Source organism: Anolis carolinensis, chromosome 4 (genome assembly GCF_035594765.1).
Source record: "Anolis carolinensis isolate JA03-04 chromosome 4, rAnoCar3.1.pri, whole genome shotgun sequence".
NCBI lineage: Eukaryota > Metazoa > Chordata > Lepidosauria > Squamata > Dactyloidae > Anolis > Anolis carolinensis.
This window is the reverse complement of record NC_085844.1, coordinates 107,811,463-107,834,312: the sequence shown is the minus strand read 5'-3', so window position 1 is coordinate 107,834,312 and position 22,850 is coordinate 107,811,463. Positions and strand designations below refer to the sequence as shown.

The window sequence follows — 22,850 nt, the reverse complement described above, 5'->3', positions numbered from 1 at the left end:
AATACAAAATAGAGGATTAGTGAAACGTTCTGAAACTTGGGAGGCTTGCAGGAGTGCATGTGGCCTACAAGAGAAGGAAGTACTGCATTAATCCTGAGAAGCACGTAAGGGAGAAGCCAGGTCTTAAATGTGATTATGTTCGCATTCTGATGTCTTGTTCATAGAGGTATCAAAAATGTCCACTTTCACCATGAAAATCACTGCACTTCTCCAGGTACACAATTTTTATTTAGATTCCTGCCATTGCTTTCAGTGTTGTGCATCATCTAGCAATTGGCAACATCGGTGTCTATTTGCACATTTGAAATGTTTAGAATGAGCTGGGAACATTAATATTTATATGGGTGAGCCAATATTATTAGAGCATAATTTATGCAGAAAATCCTATTGCTATATCTGTTTTGTGTCTACCTTCAGTTTCTGCATCTGAACTAGAAACGCAGCATATCTGAAGGGAAAAGAATTGATCTAACAGTCATCAGTTCCAACTCCTTCCTGTTTTAGACTGACATATTTTCAATGTACAGTATTTATGAATTCCATCAGCTTCTTGTCTTGTAGTGCAAAACCTGCAGTGTGGCTGTCACTTTAAGAGGCTGTTTCCAACACTGGAGAGAAAGTGTGCAGGTCTGTTGCCTTTAGGAAACAGAGACAGAATGGGGATTGCTGGAAACGTCTGTTGCTTCTGGAAGAATTTGCAAGGCTGACTCTGCAGAGAATGTACAAAATTGCAGAGGCTGTTTAATGCCCATCTTCAGGTAAATGGAGGGAAATGATTTGTGGAAGTGCAGAGTTCTCTTATGTCTATATGACTGAAGCAACCCAGAGTCAGGAAAGAAGCACAGAGAATAGTGCAAGTGGCTTTTGTGTCCTTGGGAAAAAAGTGCTTGAAATTTGTTCCTTTTGTATTGTGGAGAAGGGAAGCAGCACAATTTAGGAAATAGGAACTGTGTTGCAAGATGGTGTGTGTTCTTATGAACTGAGTATTTGGGATTCCCTCAGACAAGTCTCTTTAACTAACGCCATCATTTCATATTGACCCATCCATTATATTTTAGCTTACATGCAGGTCTTATGTGTATATGATTTATTTCTGACAATGATTTTTTTTCCAAAATAAATGTCTTTATTACCAGACAGATTTTTAAAAAATTAATCAGCTACCTGAGAAGTGACTTTTTATTTTATTGCTTTTTATTTATGTGTTTTACATTGCGTTTTTAACTTCTTTTTTCACGCTGTGTTTTTATTTTTGAATTTGGCTGTGTGTGTTTTTAATGTGTTTTATTGAATCTTGCTGTGAGCTACCTTGTGTTCCATGTTTGGAAAAAAGACAGGTTATATACCTAATAAATAAATATAGAGCATGGAAATTTGGAAAATTATATGTGGGCTTTTCCTATTTGATGAATACAATGTTACCCTACTTCCAAGTTAGTTAGCTCATTACTAAGACAGTTAATGAATTAAGAACACCTAGTGAATGTGTATTTCATTTCAATACCTCCCATTTCATGCCCAAAAGTACAATTATATAACATTCACTCAGAAGTAATATGTGCCAACTCCCTGGTAAGTCTGCTTAGATTTCAGATCAGGATTCTGTATATTATGCCTTGCTGGGTTTCCCATACTAATAATCCAATTTGTATGTTCTTGTTCAGATCTAAGGGTAAGTGTGTAGACTGCAGCTGTACTCATGCATTTCTCCTCCATTACCACTCCCCCTCCCCCCTCATTCCATTTTCACTATTATCAATAAAATTACTACTAATACTTTTTTTTAAAAAAAATACAGTATTTCCACACTCTCTGAAATATGTATAGCCATTCATTCTGATAAGAGACAATATGTCAATCCCACAATGCGCACACATAGTAGCATGGACCAATCTCAGTACAAATGTATTAATGGATTTTCTCCATTCCCATAGATCATAGCATAGCTCCACAGCTCTTTCTGCTGGTGACATTTTGTCAGGTTACCATTGTTTGTGAGGTACTTGACATGACAGGAAATCATTATGTCATTACTTATAATTCAGCGCAAAGGTGGCAGATCCATTCTTGCTTTTACCACCACTTCTCCCACAGCTACCCATCATCATGGAAGAGCTCTATCAGTTCTACACCTCTGAAGAGATGTAGTTCAGCATTGGAAAGGTTCTAACTCATCTTGAAGAAGCTTCAGGAGGTATAGTGATAAAATTCCACCTCTGTAGTGATGTTTCCATTGCTCCCCCATCCAGTATAATTATATAAGTTCTGAAGGTGGGAGAGGCAATAGTGTAGACTATTAAATGAGGTGAAGCAATGGAGATGAAATAAGAAAAAAAACTGGAGTGGGAAGTGAAGATGGTCAGCTCTGTGTTGCCTTTTAATGAAATCCCTGGCTGGTGAAGAAAGGAGGTAGACTCTGGAGTTAATGTTGGAAGGTGGCTTTCATGTCAGGGGTGTGGTCAATCTGCTTCAGCTTTTACTCAGACTTTACTCAGATTTTCAAACAGCTATCTAAGGTGCTAAACCTTATCTCCAAAATAGTTTCAGTACCTTAGATAGCTTCTTGTGAGTTTGGAATAAAACACAATGTGAATTTACAGTACTCTTGACATGTAAACCAGTGGTTGCCACTAGAACACTTTGGGAACATAAAAGGAGGTGGTACATTGCAGTATTTGAGTGCACATATAGCAAAATCACTTACAGAATGGACTATTACACTGTGGTGTTGATATGGGATTCTAGATGTTAAACTCAGCAAGACTTAGTTCACCTCTATACAGAACAAGTTACTCAAGGGTATTTCTGTCTCAGAACTGATCCAGATCCAGCATATACCTGCTGAGATATTTTCAATTGTCCAGATTGTTTAACCCATTCCTGCGTCTCTGCCACTACTCTACTGGCCACTAAGTTCCCGGTGAGCACCTGGCCATCACCTCTTGCATCTGCTGAGGTCTTAATGGGTGCCAATGTGATCATCAGGGATAAACTCAACCCTTCCTTCTTATTGGTCATGTGAGTGCCCCATCCTGACATCATCAGATCTGATGATGATGTCCAGACACTTGCAGAGATCTCTATAGTCTGTGAGGAGCAACAGCAACAACAACACAAGGATAACTCATATGAAAGAGTGCTGCTGGTGGTGTCAGTGGATCAGGCCAATCCACCTATCTAGAAGGCCCCAAAGCCCCAGGATACTCCCAAGTTGCCAGGAAGCTCTAGAGTATTCCTTGCATTTTCCTGAAGTGGAATAAAGTCAGGCTAAGGGCAGAAAACTCAGGATACTCATTGAACGTTGTCGAGCATTGATATCCAGTGCTAAATCTGAGATGAGTTCAGGGATTTTTGTTTGTGTAGGCTAGCACTCAATTCTGATTAAATGCCCATTATGATGACACTTCCTGCATGGTTAAGATAATTTGGGATAGAGCAATTACCTCTGTTCAGTAGTAAATTTGTTAGAGGAACACTGGGAGAAAGGAAGTCCCATTGTAACAACATATCACATACAACAAATTCAGACAAATCCTCAATGCTACAACGGTAGATCTTCCAGGTACTATTTTTGTCTCTGCATTGACAACTCTCATCTCTGGAGGTTTCCCCCAGAGGCCACCAGTTGCTGTTCTTTTTTACAGATCAATCTATAGACAGTTATCCGTAAGCAACAGGTGGTCTCTTGCGGCTTCCAGTCTGTGGTTTTTGCACCTTAATTGGGTTTCTTAGAGCTGATCTACCTTGACTTTGAGTGAAAATAGGAGAACAAATATTCATATTTATTCATTTCAGAGGCCCTTAAGGGCTATAAGCTGCCTTGTTTGTTCTTCCTGCTGTTTTATTTTGCTGACTTTATCCTTCTTTGAGGTTATCATTTCATAGGCATGTTTTAAAAATGTGTTTATTTTGGTTCCTGATGCTGTTATGATGAGACGTTGCCTTGAGGGCCTCTTCTGGCCAACAAGGACAGGATCTACAACTCTTCCCACCCACACACAGAGAAATGAATTAAATTACACGCATACATCAATTAAAAGTTATCAGCTGGTCTGAAATAGAACAATAGCTTTGAGCTCTACCTTGTAGATAAATAGGCAAATTCCCTTCCTTTAAAGTGAACCCTTGTGCACGCCCTCGCGTTATGACGATGATTTTTGTAAGCATCCATTCCAAATCCCCCATGGCACAGAAGTGGATGGAGCAACACTGACATCCTTTGGCTTACTCTTTTCAGGGAGTAACACCCTCCTGCTCCCCCAGCTAACCAAGTCTTAGGAAGTCTGTGCACTGTTAGAGGTTCAGAGTGATCCAAGAAGGATTGTGCGGAGTCCAGTTTGTTGCATTAGGGAGCATCAATGGTTACAGATTTAATCTGTGCAAAGGATTACAGCTGCAGTATGGAAAGACACAGGGCGGTGATCCCCATAATGTCACCAAGACGCATGCGATGCCAGAGATCAGAGGAGACAACAGCGACCAATGTGCCCTCTCCATCTCATAATTAGGGGGGAATAAACACCTCCTTTTTTTTCAGAGTTTAGGAGAAAGAAATCCAGTGCAATCCAATCTGTTTCAATGAGGTTTCCACCCCCAAACCTTTCACTTATCAGTCCTTGTAACACTGCTGGGTTATCTCTAATAGCCTGGGCAGAAAACGCCGAGACGATTACTTTGGTATCACTTGGGGAGAGGGCTGTAATTTAATTGTCATCTCAGCCATCATTTGTGCTGAGGACGTGGGACTGGAGGGAGGGGGTGGCTTGGAGGCTTGGACATGACAAGGGCTGCAGTCTGTCCCTGAGGAAGAGGGAGAGGAAAGCAAAACCAGAAAGCGGGTCCAGGAGCAGTGATGCTCGGATGCACGACTTGTGTGCCCTGTGTTTTTGGGACAGAGAAAGCAAAGTGATGAGGCTGGGCTTGAAACACAGAGAGCCATTCTGTCAGCAGCAGCAAGAGGAGGAGGAGGGGAGATCTTCCTTGGAAAGCCCTCCTTTCTCTCTCTCCCCCCTCCCTTCCCACTACATTCACTTGCAAATCACTCTGAGCCTGGAAAAGCCTTTGCTTCCCCCAGTCTGCCTAACCTTCCCATGGCAAGTGCTGCGGCTCTGGAAGCAGAACCTCGCTTGACATCTCCCTCTCTCCTATCCTTTCTCAGTCTCTCTCTTTTTCAGTGCTGTGCCCTTTTTTAAAAAAAAAAAAATCATCAGGCACTCTGAATGAAAGCCAGTCCAAGTGAGCGAGAGAGGAGAGCCAGGGAAGGCAAGCTTTCTCCCTCCTCCTCCTCTGCCTCTTCTTCCTCCTCCTCTTCTTCTCCCTCCTTTTCCTCCTCCCCCTCCCCCTTCCACCTGCCCCAGCACTGCTTTTTCTGCTGTCCGGAGTGAAGTGATGCTCTGGGAATAAGCCTGAAAAAGGACCAGCTCTCTCTGATTTTTATACAGAGAGAGAAAAGAGCTCAAGATCCGACTGTCTTGCTGCTCTGCTTGTTTGGATGCTCTGCTTCGCTCCAAAGGGAGAAAGGTAGGACCTTCTCGCCTTTGGGTTTTCTACCTGGGAGTGTGTGGGCGAATTTGGGAACAGCTTTTGAATTGTGTTTTTTCAACAATGCTCGAAGATCTGTAACTTTCCAGAGAGGGTGAAAAAGAAATCTTGGTGAATACGATTGCAAAAGAGAAGTTATATCTCACACACATACATACACACAAAGAGAGAGAAAGATCACCTTCTGGCTGAGCTGCATTTTCTACCTGCCAAGAAAGCAAAGGTCTGTGCAGTTTGCAAAACCAGGGCATTAACTGCCAAGCTGGATTTCTGTACAGTGCATACAATGCCCCCCTCTCTTTCTCATCATGCAAACACAGCAGCATCAAAATTCATCTGCTGGCATTTTCTTGTGGTGAAGAAATTGGAGAAGAGGGAGATGGAACAGCCAGGGCAGAGAACTGAATGTGTATTTGAAAAGCTTCGTCTCTCACCAGTAACGTGGCATGAATTACAAACATACATGCCCGGTGCTCACAGCATTCTTCTTGTAAGACTGCAACTGGCTTTTTCAGCAGTGAGGCTGTCATAGTTTGCTCTTTCTCTTTTGCATAACGTTGCTCACTGTCTGGTGGCACACATTTGAGGTGAGTCGTACCACATGCAGGCATTTGGGAGGGATCGAAGCATCCCCATTAAACTTATGGTTCTGTAGAGATACTTAGTAGGACCCAAGCAAAATGGGAAGTGTGTACCCATTCCACTTTGCGAGACTGGACTTCTGAGGGATAGAGAAGACAGCATGCTCAAGAGAATGAGAGCATGTTCCATGGTCGTTCAGACAGCAGTAAGTGTGTGCCTTTCTTGTCGCTGCTGCAATAAAATCCATATTTGATGTGGTGTTAAATTAATGCAGCAGGCTGCAAGTCCCCTTCTCAGCTCCTGACAAGTCACTGTTGGTGGCTTTGTCAGCTGCCTTTGCTGCTGTGCTACAGAATTAGCAGCAAGTCAGTGTACACCATGATGCCAGCTGGAGCCACCTAAACCTTAACAGAGCTTTTAACATAAAGGATGCTAGCAAGGGACTGCACTTGCAGTTGGGGACAGACAGCGGCCCCTGGTACTGAAGCTGTCATCTTTGTTTTTTTCTACCCAAATGGAGCCATTGCCCGTCATTGTCAGCTTTCATTCTGGTAAAAAAAGCAAGCAAGTAAGCAAACAAAAAGGCATCTGTGTTATTCAAAACTGCACTTCCAATACTTTTAAAACGTGGCAGGGGTGCATGATTTTAAGTCATGTATGAGTTAGACTGAGAAAGAGAGAGAGAGGGAGGGAGGGAGGGAGAGAGAGAAAGAGAGAGAGAGAGAGAGAGAGAGAGAGAGAGAGAGAGAGAGAGAGAGAGAAAGAAGGGTGAAAGAAGGAAAAATAAGAGATATTTACTTGCTTTTTCTTTTTTTCTGGGAGTACACTTGTATTAATGCCCGTAAGTGAGCAGTTTTTGCCTTGGTATTCACAACTGGATTTCTGTTTCATTTCTTAAAATGATTCCCTGTCATCATATCGTAATCTTGGGGCAACTGGATTCCTTCTTTCTGGGCTGGTAGGTTTGGTAATATACTATTGGACTGAGCATTGATTCTGTGAATGTAATATGTATATGATGCTCTAATATACATATTGTGTACTACTTATGTTTTGAACCATTATTGTGTTTTATATAGCTCATTACAGGTTTGGTAATATGTCTTAATATGAATATTGTATTTCATTGTACTGTTATTTTTAAAAATATTGCAAAGTAAACTACTATAAAAGAAAATGAAAAGGTGGAGATGGTAGCTGGGGAGAGGGGAAAGGATAAGAAAGACAACTTCTCCTTCCTGAGGAGACCCTTTATTATATCATAATGTCAGTGTAATTTGGTGGAGAGAGACAACGTGTTTAGGAATATCATGAGATTATGTTGCTAAGACTCAAACTCCTTAATTTGAAATCTACCCTCATAAACAAAACTGGTCCACTGTACATGTTGGGAGAAGAGGATTGAATGTAGGGAGGTGACTGTTTCCATTGTAATGATTGTGACTGTTCAGAATGTAACCTTACAGATTTTAGATGGTTTAAAGTATTTAGACAGCATTTTAAAACGAACAGTTTACTTTTATTCAACAAAGGTTCAGCAACAAAACACATGACATCACTGTCACTATTTTCATTTAATTTTTGCATTACAAAATTATTCACTTTTGGGAGATAGCCACAGAGGGCATATTAATTTGCTTGTTTTCTACTCATATTGCTACTTCTGTCTTCAGTTAATGATGATAAATCCTTGTGGCAGAGATGAACATTTAAAAAAAAAATCATGATACGTCGAGTGTTTTCTGTAGTGGTACTTAGGCAATGTTTAATGGCATATTTCCTCTGAAGTGGCAGTTGTTTATTATTTTAGAAGTATGCAGAAATCTTAGCACTGTAAGTTAAAAGCAATCCAGGGAGCCCTGGCAGTGAATGTGACTGTTAAACAAATCCTATAATGCTGTGCCTTTCTCATTAAAAGACTCAGTGTAGAAGACAAGGAAGGTTAATTTAAAAATGATAACCACCTCTGGCACTTTAGAAAGTCATTTCCTGATCTCAATGTGATATCCCAAGGAAACAGATAACAGAGTCACTCTTCCACTATCTCTTTTCTGTGTTCTTCTTACCCAGATGACTTATTTCGATTTGATAAAAAATATTGAATTTTCTGCTCTGGAATGCTACTAAGTGTCAGCAGTAGTACACTAGGGTGATTAAAGATTGGAAGACTGTTGAAGGGAAGAAAGAAGAGGTGTGTCTTTTATGCTGCTCCCCACCCACTGCCCCATTGGATGGTTAATGATTCATGGTTCAAATTATTCTGCTAGATCTTCCTACTTTTCTCATTAGACCTTCCCACATTTCTTGGCTCCTATAGATCAAGGAAAGGATTTTATAGATCTTTCATTCTGCCAGGCGTAGATGTGTGGGGTTGAATCCAATGAGGATAAAGACTGATGAGAGAAACATACCAAATACCTGAACTACTTCCCTACCTTCCTACCCCAGTATAGTGGCACAACAGCCTTATTTATTTAATAGACGCACAGGGGGCTAATTAGCATCTTATTCATGAAACAGAAAGACTACATTTTGAACAAGAGAAAATCAGATGAAGGACCCTTGAAAATGTGTAAAGACAGCGTGAAAACTTTCAGGCACTTTAAAAGCAAATGGCATATAGAATTAAGTTAACAGCTAGCATCATGGGTTTCTATACTGGAGATGTCATAAGCAGTGTTTGATTTCCCAAGGTATATGGAAGCTTTGAAATAAGAAGCAGGTGGGAGCCATATCTCCAGTTTCCACACCTCTTGGGTAGTGTCTAGGAAGAGTCACATATACTGCTGCGGATAAAAGCATAAGCTGCTTTGTATCAGTTGCCTCTCCATTGGAAAGGTGAACCACTCCCCTTTGCATATCTTCCAACCAACTTGCAATAAAGAAACTCAATCTACTTTCTGTTTCAGCATAATGCTGAGAGTCATCCATTGTGATGACATTTATGGTGATACAGTTGGGAAGGCCAGGCAGCTGATAAGTAGCTGGTCTCACTACTTAAAACTGTTGAGGATACTTTCATTTACCTTGTAAGAATCTCATGAAACTTGATGCTAAAGGTCAATCTTTGATATGTTGCTCCCTTTAGTTAATGAATTTGCTTGTAATGTGATTGTTTAGACATAAGGACTTTTCCAAAAAATGTATTTCAGGTTATTGAACATTTTCCTTGTCTTTGGTTAGATTCAAGGACATGGATTATGTATACAGTAGAGTCTCACTTATCCAACACTCGCTTATCCAACGTTCTGGATTATCCAACACATTTTTGTAGTCAATGTTTTCAATACATCATGATATTTTGGTGCTAAATTCATAAATACAGTAATTACTACATAGCATTACTGTGTATTGAATTACTTTTTCTGTCAAATTTGTTGTATAACATGATGTTTTGGTGCTTAATTTGTAAAGTCATAACCTAATTTGATGTTTAATAGGCTTTTCCTTAATCTCTCCTTATTATCCAACATATTTGCTTATCCAACGTTCTGCCAGCCCGTTTATGTTGGATAAGTGAGACTCTACTGTACCTGTATTTTCATCCTGAAACTATAGATTGCCTAAAAGAAATCAAGCTTCTGTTCCTTATAAAGCCAATTCTCAGACTTTCTATCATTCCAAACAGAATGCTCCCATGTATATCACACTAGTCACCCCACCATTGATAAGTAGATAACTATTAAGTAGAATAAGTAGAAAACTATTACCTCTGAGAATTTCTAGTACAGTAGAGTCTCACTTATCCAAGATACACTGGGCCAGCAGAACCTTGGATAAGCGAAAATCTTGGATAATAAGGGGGGATTAAGAAAAAGGCCTAGTAAACATAAAATTACATTATGATTTTACAAATTAAGCATGAAAACATCATGTTTTACAAGAAATTGTCAGAAAAAGCAGTTCAATACACAGTAATGTTATGTAGTAATTATTGTATTTATGAATTTAGCACCAAAACATTGCAACATTTACTACAAAAACAATGACTACTAAAAGGCAGACTGCCTTGGATAAGTGAAGCTTGGATAAGTGAGACTCTACTGTAGTTGCAAAATCTGCTACAAAATGGACATTTTGCCGTGTGTTTTTTCCATGTGGGTGATTTTTTTTCCCTGAATATATTGGATTCCTGGTCTTTTGTATCAATTTTTATGGCGGTTGGCATAGGCCATGATTCCAGGATATTTATTGTCAAGGTCTCCTTGACATTGGTAACAGAGGGTGCTCCCTTGTGGGATTCAAGGGATGTGGTGAGTTTTCGGGGTGGCCCAACTCAGAAGCTAGTACTTCTCCTGAACTCCACAGTGGCGAGGGGATCATGCAGGAGGCATCCACTATAACTGATCTGTCCTTCTATCCCTGTTTCCAGCAGAAGGCTAGAGTATTTAACATGTTGATGAAGATGCATCCAATGCCTGGATTTGAACTCATGCAAGGCTAACTGACGTTCATAACTAAAACCAATACAAGTTTTGGCCTTTCTTTTCCAACCTAAAATTGAGTGTGTTAGTTAGTGATTCCCATCTGTGGGCCTGCAAAATTAATTTTCTTTCCTCATTGTTATATTTTATCTTGTTTTCCACTAAAATAGTGAATACTGATTAAGGTGGGTATCATGTATCACTAACACAGATTCTGCACAGTATAAAAATCCTTACGTTCATCAAAAATAATTGAAATGGTTTCAAAGGCCAGATTGCAAGGAATCCTCCTTATTCCACTTTTAAGAACATACAGAATAGCAACTGATTGCAGCTCTCAAGAGAGTGCATTTCATAATCCAGGATCAAACCAAGAGGAAGCCTTTTCCCACACACCCATCAAATTCTCCTCTGCAAGGAATGGGTTTCTCAGGAGGACAATAACATGAATATATGCTAGCAAAAACATGCAGTGTAATACTTGGCATTGAACTCATTATCCAACAAGTTTTAATTGTATTTTACAAGCCAGTAAAATATTGGAGGCAAGATATAACAAGGTTTATAAACAATAAATGTTGCTGCGTGCTTTTTTTTTTTTTTTTTTTTTGGTGTCAGGAGCAACCGGAGTTGCTTCTGAAGTGAGAGAATTGGCCGTCTGCAAGGACGTTGCCCAGGGACGCCCAGATGTTTTGATGTTTTACCATCCTTGTGGGAGGCTTCTCTCATGTCCCCGCATGGAGCTGGAGCTGAAAGAGGGAGCTCATCCGCACTCTCCCCGAGTGGCAGCTTTCAGGTCAGCAACCCAGCCTTCAAGTCACAAGGCTTTTATCCCCTAGGCCACCAGAAGCTCATGCTTATTATGCTGCTATGCCATGGCAATCTGTGTTTTGCTGCTCCCCTGTGGGCGGCAAATATGGGTGTGTGTACACTCAAAATAGTGTCAGAAAGGGCTAACTTATTATTGGATATAATTTGGCTTCTAAATATTGACTTCACAGCCTATTCCTCTCTGTTTAGTGTATTTTGCCATGTCAAAGCTGCCACTTTAGATTTGCCTTGCTATTATTTACAAACACAATCTTCTTTGTTAGGCCTTTGCCTTTTTTCCCCATAAGTATGCACCATCTCACACACTTTCCTTCCTATCACTCCCAAGGTCAACAACCAATTTGACCAGGATTAGTTCTTGATTTGTGGTGTCTCTTGAGGTTTTTACAAATTGGTGTCTTCATCACTCCCTCACAGGGCATCTAATTATCATCTGAAAGAATACAGGGCAAATGAGTCCACCAGTATGAAAGCTTTCAAAGCTACATGTATGCTAGTGACAGGCAGTAAAGCTCAAATTTCCCATTGAAATCCATGTGATAGAAAAGTGCTTGCCTTTGGCTGAATTGTGGCCACAGTCATCACATTTGCTTCTGCATTTTTTAAAAAAAAACATATCTAGTTTCTAGTGTGACGGGATCAAGGCTTCAAGGTTGGCCTTTTTCCCAAAGTAACTTAAATTATTTCTGACGCCAGTGGGAAGTTGCAGTTTGAAAGCCTCATCTGCCAGTTCTGACTTCTCTTATATTCTTCTGTATAAGCATTCATTAAAAGGTAGCCTTAGGAGAGTCTTAGCGCAGGGGCCATTTATTTTCCCGGAGAGTTTTTGTCCTCTAAAAAATTGGAGGCCACAGGCAAGAGGATGCTCTGCGTCTTATTATAAATCCAGCCCTGATTTCTTGCTCTTTTTGCTTCTTATTATTGTTCCATGTAGTTGTTCCATTGAAGGCCTTACTTTATTATACATGGAGAGAAATTTATCTTACTGTCTTCAGCACCATTTAGAAGAATAGATTAGATACATTGTACAGAGCGTTATGTCAAAGTAAGTGTGCTTAGAGTGTTTTCAAAACCTGTAGGTCATCCACTATGCCTGCAGTAGGAGCAAGCAAAAGAAGACCCTAGGTCTTCATGTGGCTCCTAAAGCTTTTTATGTAGCCCCTGATTCCTCCAGATATCCAAGACCACCCTCTTTTAGCCAAGGAGAAAAGTAAATTCTCTGTTCTAGAAAACTTCAAGAATAGAAATTCACAATTCAAGCATCATTCAGCTGTGTGTCTTCACACATATTGCTTATTATGCCAAGACAAAAACAAAAAACAAGCAAAAGCAAAGTAAATGATAACAATGTTTGTCAAAATTAAAAAGTGGGTTTCTAGATGTCCCTGGGATTTTGATTCCCTGTTCATCTGTGGTTGTTTTTTTGGTTGGATTTTTTTTTTGGGGGGGGGGGGGAAGAGGATTACTGGTGATCTATGTGCCTCTTTCAGTGGTCTAGGTGGATATAATTGTCCCTTAGACCTGTCAAACCTGGACACTTGATGTACACTGCACTGTTTTAAGGCCTATCTGTATAATACTTATCTTCTTCATCAACAACTCATGAGAAATGTAGCAATATGAGAGTGCAAAGGAGAAGTGGTGGTGGTGATGATGATGATGATGATATTTCTTATATGCCTCTCCTTGTAACTCGAGGTGGGTTACAGAACAATTAAAACACATAAACATTGTAAAAAATAATATAAATACACATTATTGGGGCCAGGCTGTGGCACAGGCTGGTAAACAGCTGCTGCAATAAATCACTCTGACCATGAGGTCATGAGTTCGAGGCCAGTTTGTGGCGGGGTGAGCACCTGTCAATTAAAAATAAAATATAGCCCCTGCTCGTTGCTGACCTAGCAACCTGAAAGATAGTTGCATCTATCAAGTAGGAAATATGGTACAACTTATAAAAGTGGGGAGGCAAGTTTAACTAATTTACAATGTTGGAATGAGGAAGTGAGGAAGTGCCATCAAAGTGGATGATGAAGCAGCTGCTCCCCCCTGTGGCCAGAATCGAACATCCCCTCAGGAGAAGGTTAAATTGCCTCTGTGTCTGTCTGTCTGTTGTCTCTGTCTCGGTTCGATGTGTTTATGGGCATTGAATGTTTGCCCTATATGTACATAATGTGATCCGCCCTGAGTCCCCTTTGGGGTGAGAAGGGTGGAATATAAATACTGTAAATAAATAAATAAATAAATAAATAAATGTTAAAATGCATTTCTATAGAATATGTATTAAACATATTTCTATAAATCACATATTAAAATACACAAAATGGAGATTAAACAAAGGACATGAGTTTACAATTGAAATGCTGAGCTACAATTCCTCAGAAATCAGGATGAAACTTTTCAATTCTGCAGTTTGCAGAGTATAACCATTTCAAGTTTTATGAGACAGCTCTGTTTTGCATTGTATCTCTTGCATTTAAAATATCATTCTCCATTAAGAAGTAACAGAAAAAACAACTATGCCAGCAGAGTGAGGAAAAAATATTGTGTGAATCCTCATTTACATATTAAAATATGTTTGTTTTTTAGTGCGTGAGAGGAAACATTTGACATCCATCAACCATCACATCAGCTCTAATCAAAGGAAGCACAGTCCACAAAGGACTGCTCCAGTTGGTTATCCTAAATGTACAGATTGAATCAAAAATCATCATCATCATCATCACCACCACCACCAATACATTGTGGCCAGTTCGTAAGGCTCTTGCAACAGAGATTTAGGAATACAGTAGAGTCTCGCTTATCCAACCTCCACTTATCCAACGTTCTTTATTATCCAACGCAGTTGGCCTTTTAGTAGTCAATGTTTTTGTAGTCAATGTTTTCAATACATTGCAATGTTTTGGTGCTAAATTTGTAAATATAGTAATTACTACATAACGTTACCATGTATTGAACTGCTTTTTCTGTCGTTTTTTCTAAAACATGATGTTTTGGTGCTTAATTTGTAAAATCATAATGTAATTTGATGTTTAATAGACTTTTCCTTAGTCCCTCCTTATTATCCAACATTTTCACTTATCCAACGTTCTGCCGGCCCGTTTATGTTGGATAAGTGAGACTCTACTGTATATGAAACATTGAAGAAAGGTACAAACCTGGAAGGAAGAATTTCACCAGCACATCTATGCAATCCCATATTTGCTGTGAATATTCTTATTTTCAGAGGATTGAATTCTGAGTCTATGTGTAGTATATTCTTTTCTTACTAAACAGGCATGAAAAGGTACAATGGGGATTTCACTGAAGAATTCAAACCAGAGTTTGCTGTTAGCCGGAGAGCCAAGCATTAGCACATTTCATTTCCTTAACTTACAAGTGACATCAATTTCTGGTATCTTTCTTTCAGCTGCCATTTTTTCTTTTATACCTCCCAGGACTCAAGACAGAATAGATTCCTCTGCATTCTGTTGATAAGGATGAATTGTGTGCTGCAGGTGGCATAAGTGCAGAAAGTTTCTTTTGAGATATTGCTTAACTTGCTCTATCAGAGTGGATAAGATTGGAGTAGCAGCTTCCAGAGGAAAGCCTACTAGGTGCAGGATGTAATATTTCTCAGCACTAGCTGTTGGCATCAAGAGAATACAAAACCTTATGTTTTATTGTATTTTTTCTTCTTTTAGCTGTAGATGCATGGTTTGTTTTATCAATAACATTGCCATGTATGATTTCCAATCTAGGCAAACATTTAAACTTCTTTCCCTTTTGCCGTTGATTACCTTTCTTTGCACATAAGACAAATTATATTTAAAGGAGGAAAAAGAAGATGATATGTGCAAAGCAGCCTGTCAAATAAATGTTACTAGAAAATGATGTGGTCAGTCATCCTCTATGTCCTGTTAGCACTCAAAAGGAAAATCTTTCTCCCCCTCCAAATTGTTCTGTTTGTATGTATGTGTTTGTACGTGTGTGTTAAAGAGCAGCATAGAAATGTAGACTTTATCTGATGTGGTAGATTTAAGTTGCATCTGATGAAGTAAACTCAGGGCTATGAAAGCTTATGCTACCAACTTCTTTCTCTTGGTTTCAATGGTACTATAAGATCCTTTTGAACAAAGACACATATGTTTTGCCTTGCTTAAAATTGCACCATTTTAAATTAATCCAGTCTTTATAACTCTTGCAGATGTGGCAACACTCAGGAACTGAGTGCTTACAAATGTTTAATAAACCAGTGCTACCTTCAGATTTAGAGAGTATCCATGAGTTGTTTGTCCACATGAAAGACAGAACATTTGTAACTATATATGTCAATGACAGCATATTAACTTTGAGTAGTTTGGCCCAGTCCAAATTCCAAAGATGAAGACATCACATCATCTTTTGGTAGGTAGGGATTGGGGAAGGATATCTGCATATTTTTCTAGTAATGGAAAATACATCAATACCCAAAGGCTAGAGGCCTATATTCAATTGTTAGTTTCAAATAGATCACACTCGCTGATATTTTACAGTACTGACTTACCATTCATAGTGGATTTACATTTATATACACAAGCAATTGGATTTAGATCAGAATCTTGGATGTATGCTTCCCTATCTTGAAAATAAATGAGGCTGGGGAAAATTGTTATCATAATCTCACAAGGCATACTGTCATTTGTCAGAATTGCATCTGTCTCTGGGCCCATCTACATGAGCCCAATGAGGCAGAGCAGGGATAAATGGACTCTGTGATGTCCACATGGCACATGGAGCCAATCTACACACTAGGAAAGTCTGCTTAAAATGGTCTTTATACATATAGTTGGGGCCTTTTTGTAGGAATCTACTCCAGACCAGTCTCGGTTTATATGGCAGGGGTATGCATTTTTCCATTTGGTTAATTCCAAATTTTTGGAAATTCCATGATCTGGCAGCTGGATCACCAAAAGTGGACTGGACCCAGCCAAAGGCTTAACCAGAATGGATCATGTGCTGCTAGGTCTTTTAGCTCATGGGGGTGATGGCGTTGAGCAGCACTCTATCTGAGGTGGAGGCTGCAGTGTGTGGGTGGTCTTGCAAATCAGGCAAGAGTAGGCGCCTGGCGGTGGCAGCTCCTCCTCTTTCTTTCTCAGCAGCCTGCTTCATCCTTTCCTAAAGCCCCCCTCCCAGCGGAATGCCCGCTTGAAGCAAATAAGGCTGGAAAGAGAAAGAAAAAGCAAGAGAAAGGAGAAAGGCCTCCCTAGGCCTCTCTTCCAGAGAAGGCCTCACCGGGAACCCACTTTCCCAGCAGCACTTTGCATGGCACAGGCATTGAAGGATCCTCTGCACTACCTCTGGGGGCATGATGGGAGTTGAGGTTTCTCTCTGTGTGTTGTGTTTCTCATGTATCTTTCTCAGCTAATCAGAGGTCTGATTGACTGTGTTCATTTTCCTCCCCTCTTTTGTTTTTTAAGTGTTATGATAAAAAATTTAAAATTTTCCCCAAAATCAGTTGATTGGTGAAATGTTCAGAAACTTGGCAGGCTTGTAGTCATACATGTAGCCTACAAATGAGGCAAGTTTCATCCTGATGAACCTAAACATGGTAGAGAAACTAACATCTAAAGTTTCCCCATAGGCACCAATGAACCAAATCTTACTGGACTGAAAACATGGTCCCCCCCCCACTCCCAATTTCAGGAATTTCCTTGAAATGGAATGAAGGGGGGCAGCTGAAAACGGGGCTGAAAATTAGTATATGGCTCATGAAGATGCACTTTCTTTGGCATATCTAAGAATAGTTAGGTATAGTTCACTCACATTTGGCCCAGACTAATAGTATTATTTTTTGTCCAGATGGAATGGGATGGAGGCCATCAAAGAAGCTTTGAAAAAACATTCATTTTAAATAAAGTTAAGGTTACCTTACTAATGAAGTTTTGAACTTGAGTGACACAAGCTGAACTGTATTTTAGTTTATAAAGGCTGATAAATTTAAGGGAGTCATTATGTACGGAACTGTACTGTAGCCTTTTTAGTCAATTAAATGCCATATATTGAACTACTTCAATATTTAACTCAAGTTCTCACATATATTTTCTTTTCTTCTTTGTCATTTATGGTTTTTATTTCTGCAAAGGCATGTATAGGCCATTCTCAATAATATTTTTGATCTGCAAACATGAATTTAATGTTCACAACACTGTTGCTTAATTTTCCCTTTTTTGTCCTTCTGAAAGCAGCAAAAGTAGAAAGCTTAGGTGCAGTCCTACACTCTCATTTGGCAATATGCCCTAGAGAACACATTATGCCATGTTATCCTTTTGAAATGCTTCTTAGTAGATATGTATAGAATTACATTGTTTGTTCTTGGTAGACCTATATAAACGGTTCAAAAATTGAATTTAGATTGTTAGATCATATGTTTTTCAGGCCTTCTCTAGACCTAGAAGTTCACATTGTGTGTAGCCTGTTCCCCATAAAAAATCTTTCCATTGCCTGAATGCTTGTGTGTGTGTGTGTGTGTGTGTGTGTGTGTGTGTGTGTGTGAACGAACACACACACACATTTGTGCAACTATTATGAGCATGAGTTCACTGCATAACTTTGTAGACTGCTCAGGAAATTGGATTCCATAAAGTTGGATGCAGTTTAATTAGAATGTGTAATTCACCGAGAGAAGCTGTACAAGATATATATGGCATCTGTTTGCCATTATGCTATGGTTGATCATTTTATTAATCATTGTATTATTTTTAGAATGTATGCTATAGAGAATTGAAGCACAAGTGCAGTATGACAAAATAGTAGGAATACTCTAGCCTTTTGAGATGTGTTGGGCAGTTACTTTTATCAGTAATAGACAAGAATTAAGGTTATCTCATGTTGGCTCACAATCCGCAGAGCCAGGAAATTAAAAACTAATGCTGATGCTGTAACATAAATCCTATATTATAATGGAGCATAACCTTAATTTTGATCTATTATAGTTCGAGATGTTCTTTAGTACCAAACTTGTGTATGCATACAACTTACCTTTCATGTACCCATACTTTTACTTGAATTTTCAGACATAAATTAGTATGAGGATGGTGTATCTGAGAGCAAACAATTGCCTTCCTGGGGCCAATTTTTCTGCCATGGCTTCATCCTACTAAAAGCCAGTTTGTACTTTGACAAGGCACTATAGCTTTCTGTGTGAAAACTCTAAAAGCCCTTCACTTTTTGTATCTTGCACCAGAATTTCTTAGAAGATTTTGTACTGTATGCTATCTGGCATATGAAGGGTGCTTAGTTGACAATGTGTAAACAATATGATTCCAAATGTTGGTTTTGTAGGTGGTTTTTCAATCTATTCCAAGATAGTTTGCTATGACTTGTGCCTCCTCTACTGAGACCTGAAATAGCACCTGTTCTTCTGATACATGGATATCACAACAGTCTCATGAAGTATTCTCACATGCTATGGGTTTTAATTAATTTAATTTATTTGGCAGTGCTGCATGTGGACCCATTTCCATGCCAAATTCTGTTTTAAGTGAACATTTCTTGTACATAATTTTGTAGTTTTTTTCACAACACAAATTTGTTAAATTTTCTAATGTAAGTAGATATATTCCAAGCAGCTTCTCCACCAGTGCTAATCTGGGTTTGGTAACAAAATGCACACTTCTATTTTCAAGTATTGTTGGGGGAGGGGGGAATCCAATTGATACATGGTGAATAAGACATTTTTATTTCGTTAATGCAATCGGGCCACATTTCAATGAATTGCTGAAAATGCTTTCTGGTCAAAATGTGTCATGGACCAGATCTACTTTTCTGGAGATTAGCTCCAACTATGAATATCTATTTCAGGTGGATTTAGTTATCCTCCTCCCTCCTTTCCCCAAGAGCATTAATATGTCTGTAGACACAGATTTTGATTACGTAGAATTTTGGCATATCCTTCTTTGCCTTAACTGGCCTTAGTTCAGCTTACTGCCTAAAATAGACAAAGTGGAATATGTTAGGATGCTTTGAGGAATCGGATGTGTGTGTGAGGGGGGGGGGGTACAAAATGAAGATGGCTATGGCTATTAGTATTCAGCAGATCTCTATACTAAGTTAATATCAGGAAGGTGGTATGGCACCAATAAATACCAGTATTACTATATGTTAGAGTGATGAATGTGTTATTCATCAAATATTTTACTGTGTGAAATTTAAATATGCCACAAAGTCCAAGAATACATAGGTGGCTATCTTTTCCCTGTTATAGTAGGCTTTCAACATAAGAGATAATGAAGAGTTATATGACCTTCTGAAACTCACATGAACATGCATTTCTAAACATGTGTGTTTGTTCTTACATTGCCTTGTTTAACAAATACAGAAATGAATCCAGATGTGAAATGCTCCCATTTTAAAAGAAAAATAATCAATTTCTTTGAAAAGCACGCCTGCTTTCAGATATTAGGAACGTCAGTAAGACCATTTCACAGATTCTGCAGCCAGAAGGCAAGAGTTGTCAGATCAAAAGTGTGACTCAGGAGGGAGGTGAGCTACTCACAGCTCCGGGACAAACGTACTGACCTGATGCATCTTTGCAAATGTGTCTATCATGTTCAAGCTTTACAATGTTTTTGGCATACTGTTAAAACATATTAGATATGTAGTCCCATCATTGGTTCTTTTAGATTTCCAGCATCCCAGCACTGAAATCAGTGAACAAGAAGTGGAAATCATTCCACCAGTGCATACTGTAAAGGGAAACACTTTGCCCAAGCACATGATAGGACTTAGGAAATTCTTTTTATAATAGTATGAAAATGAGTATGTGTATCATGACCACAACTACTTCCATTTCAGCCTTTACAGATACATTTATTCAAAAGATATGTATCAATCTAAATATATCAACGATTGTGGCTCACATTTTCTCTCACATACATACATATGGACCTTTTGAGTTCTAAGTTGTGCTTTGATCCCTATTATTAACATAATAGAGATTTTAGGTTGATCCAACCCACTAAAATAAGCCCTGTGGAAACTTTGATATTTGTACTATTCAAGATGATTCAGCAGACTTTGCCTTGATTAAAACAGATCACTGAATCTGAGCTATTTTACATTAGATATTTAAGATAATGCCACAATGTTTGAAAGAAGAGTTTGTATGATATAAAATTGTAAATACCAAACCATGTATTTTATTTATGACCTTTAACTAAATCTAATTTGTGGTCTAGCTGTGTATTGGGTTCTGCCAGATACGTCAAGCTCTCATTGACCTAAAATGTCAGGGAATAAATGATACACCAAAGATCTGATGGGCCACCACACATGGCTGAAAATCTATTTTGTGGCATATGTACAGGGCCGATTGCGGCCTGAAGGGACCTCCGCTGCAGTCTGGCCTGCTAGAAAAGGCCAGACGGGCGAGCGGGAGTAGCGTGGGAGGCGGGGCCAACTCTGGCCCCCCCGCCCAGCGTGCCTTGGCCCCGCCTCCCACGCAACGTGGGAGGCGGGGCCAGGGCACGCTGGGCGGGGGGCAGGGCCAGAGCTGGCTCCGCCTCCCACGCTACTCCCGCTCGCCCGTCTGGCCTTTTCTAGCAGGCCAGACTGCAGCGGAGGTCCCTGCAGGCCGCGATTGCGGCCTGGAGGGACCTCCGCTGCAGTCTGGCCAGCTAGAAAAGGCCAGACGGGCCAGAGCGCACTGGGCGGGAGGCGGGGCACCGTCAGGGCGGTGCCCCGCCTCCCGCCCAGCCTGACGGCGCCCCCCCGGGCCTGCGCCCGAGGCGGCGGCGTCAGGGGCCTCTATAGTGGGGCCGGCCCTGCATATGTAGGAGAATCCAATGATGTTATTCCACTATTGTCAGCAGAACCGGGAAGGTATGTCTCCCTTCCCATCTGTTCTCTCCTCTGCAACATCTCAAAATCTTCTCCAGCGAGCTGGGAAATTATCAACAACAGCTTTTGCACAATACAGATGGCTGCAGGAATGGGTAGGAAGAAAAGAAAGTCCTGTTGTATTAATGAATGTCTGCTAGTGGGAAATGGAATTTAACTCAAGTTTTGCTGGCCTGGAATTGAACAATACAACAAAAATCACTCTCAGAGTAATACTTCCCAATTGTAGTACAATTGTATTGTAGTGTCAGGTTCAGAACCAAATAAGAACGTATGTACAAAAGTACATTTTACTGTTTTAAAAGGGTTAGGAAAAATAAATATGCTGAATCCTCATTCTCTAACTAAAGTACTATAAGGATTCTGATACAGTTCTGAAAGAAACATTTTCATTTGCTTGTTTGTTTTTACAATAACCCCATAAAGGCATCTAGTCAGCTCATTTTAAATTGTTTATTTCTGCCATTCTCTCTCTATAGAAATATTATATATGTGTCACTAGGTTGTATAATTATTGTACCAACTAGGACAGGTGCATTAAATCACTGGAATTTCAATAAGTGCTATCTTATCACTTAGAAACCTAATTAATGTGCCTTCTCTGTGTATTTAGAAGTAGCAATTGGATTAAGATCGGAACTAGCATCATGTTTTGTGTCTTGCTACAGCATGAAAAACACTGGCTATGTTCTAGCATCAGACTAATATTAGTCTATTCCAAATGTGTATAACATAAAATTCACTTATATCAATGATGTAATATTGTTATTTGCTTAATTTACTTTTAACATTTACCTACATTAAATTATTTATAATATATATAACCCTGTAACAACGGAAATACCATACATTCTCCTGTTCTGGACACAGAGGTTTTGTAAAGAAGGGGAAACATTAAGCATGTTAAATGAATTTGAATTAGGTATTATAGTGGCATGTCAAAGCAGGCAGGGTTATGTTAATAATGTATTGACCCACAAGAAGGTGAATCAGGTTTTTTTTAATGGAATTCCCATCAATGTTCCTTTCTTTGCTTCGGCTTGGGAAGTTTATGATTTTAAGTCCTTTGCTGCCATCTTGTGGTCTGTAAAATGATTTTTGGAAGAAATGATTTGATGGTGTGTATAACAATCAAAAGGGATGATTCCAAACTATAACTGTACACTTAACTTTGAATATAATAGATAGAGGCAGATAACACTAACCAAAAGGGAAAATCCTGGTTGAAATGTAACCTTTATTGATGGATTTATCTGGAACCCTTTTATCTACACTGGTGACTTGCCTACATCTGTATAAACAAATATGGACAAAGTGGGTGAAAAGGCTATGGAAACACGAGCAGTGCAGAAGGGGAAAGGGCTGCAGCAGTAAACAGTGAGATCTTATAATATCTGGCTTTGTAAGGAGACATCATCAGAGATAAAGCACTCAGGCAAAAATGGTTTAGAATATGCCCTGTCTGATTGTTGGCTCCTGCCATCACTGCCAAATGCCTCCATGAGTGTGTGCATATGTACATAAACACTGTTAAGCCTGTGGTGCAGTGATTTGTCTTTTGGACTAGAATTTCCAGATGCCAAGTTATGAATCCCCACTCTACTACAGAAACCC

General features: G+C 39.5%; 1 protein-coding gene across 6 annotated transcripts in view; it reads left to right on the top strand.

Moving 5' to 3' along the window:
* Positions 1 to 610: 610 nt before the first annotated feature.
* cdh10 (cadherin 10) overlaps positions 611 to 22,850 on the top strand; it is a 150,589-nt gene continuing 128,349 nt past the window's right edge. Inside the window, exon 1 of one of the 6 annotated variants that reach the window (XM_062977614.1) lies at positions 611 to 758. The gene's annotated coding sequence lies outside the window, so the exon portion shown is untranslated. Of the gene's footprint in view, positions 759 to 4,888; positions 5,521 to 6,459; positions 6,692 to 6,896; positions 7,082 to 22,850 lie in introns of those variants that run through there. The other 5 variants (XM_062977617.1, XM_008114204.3, XM_062977616.1 and 2 more) reach the window with 5 other exon arrangements.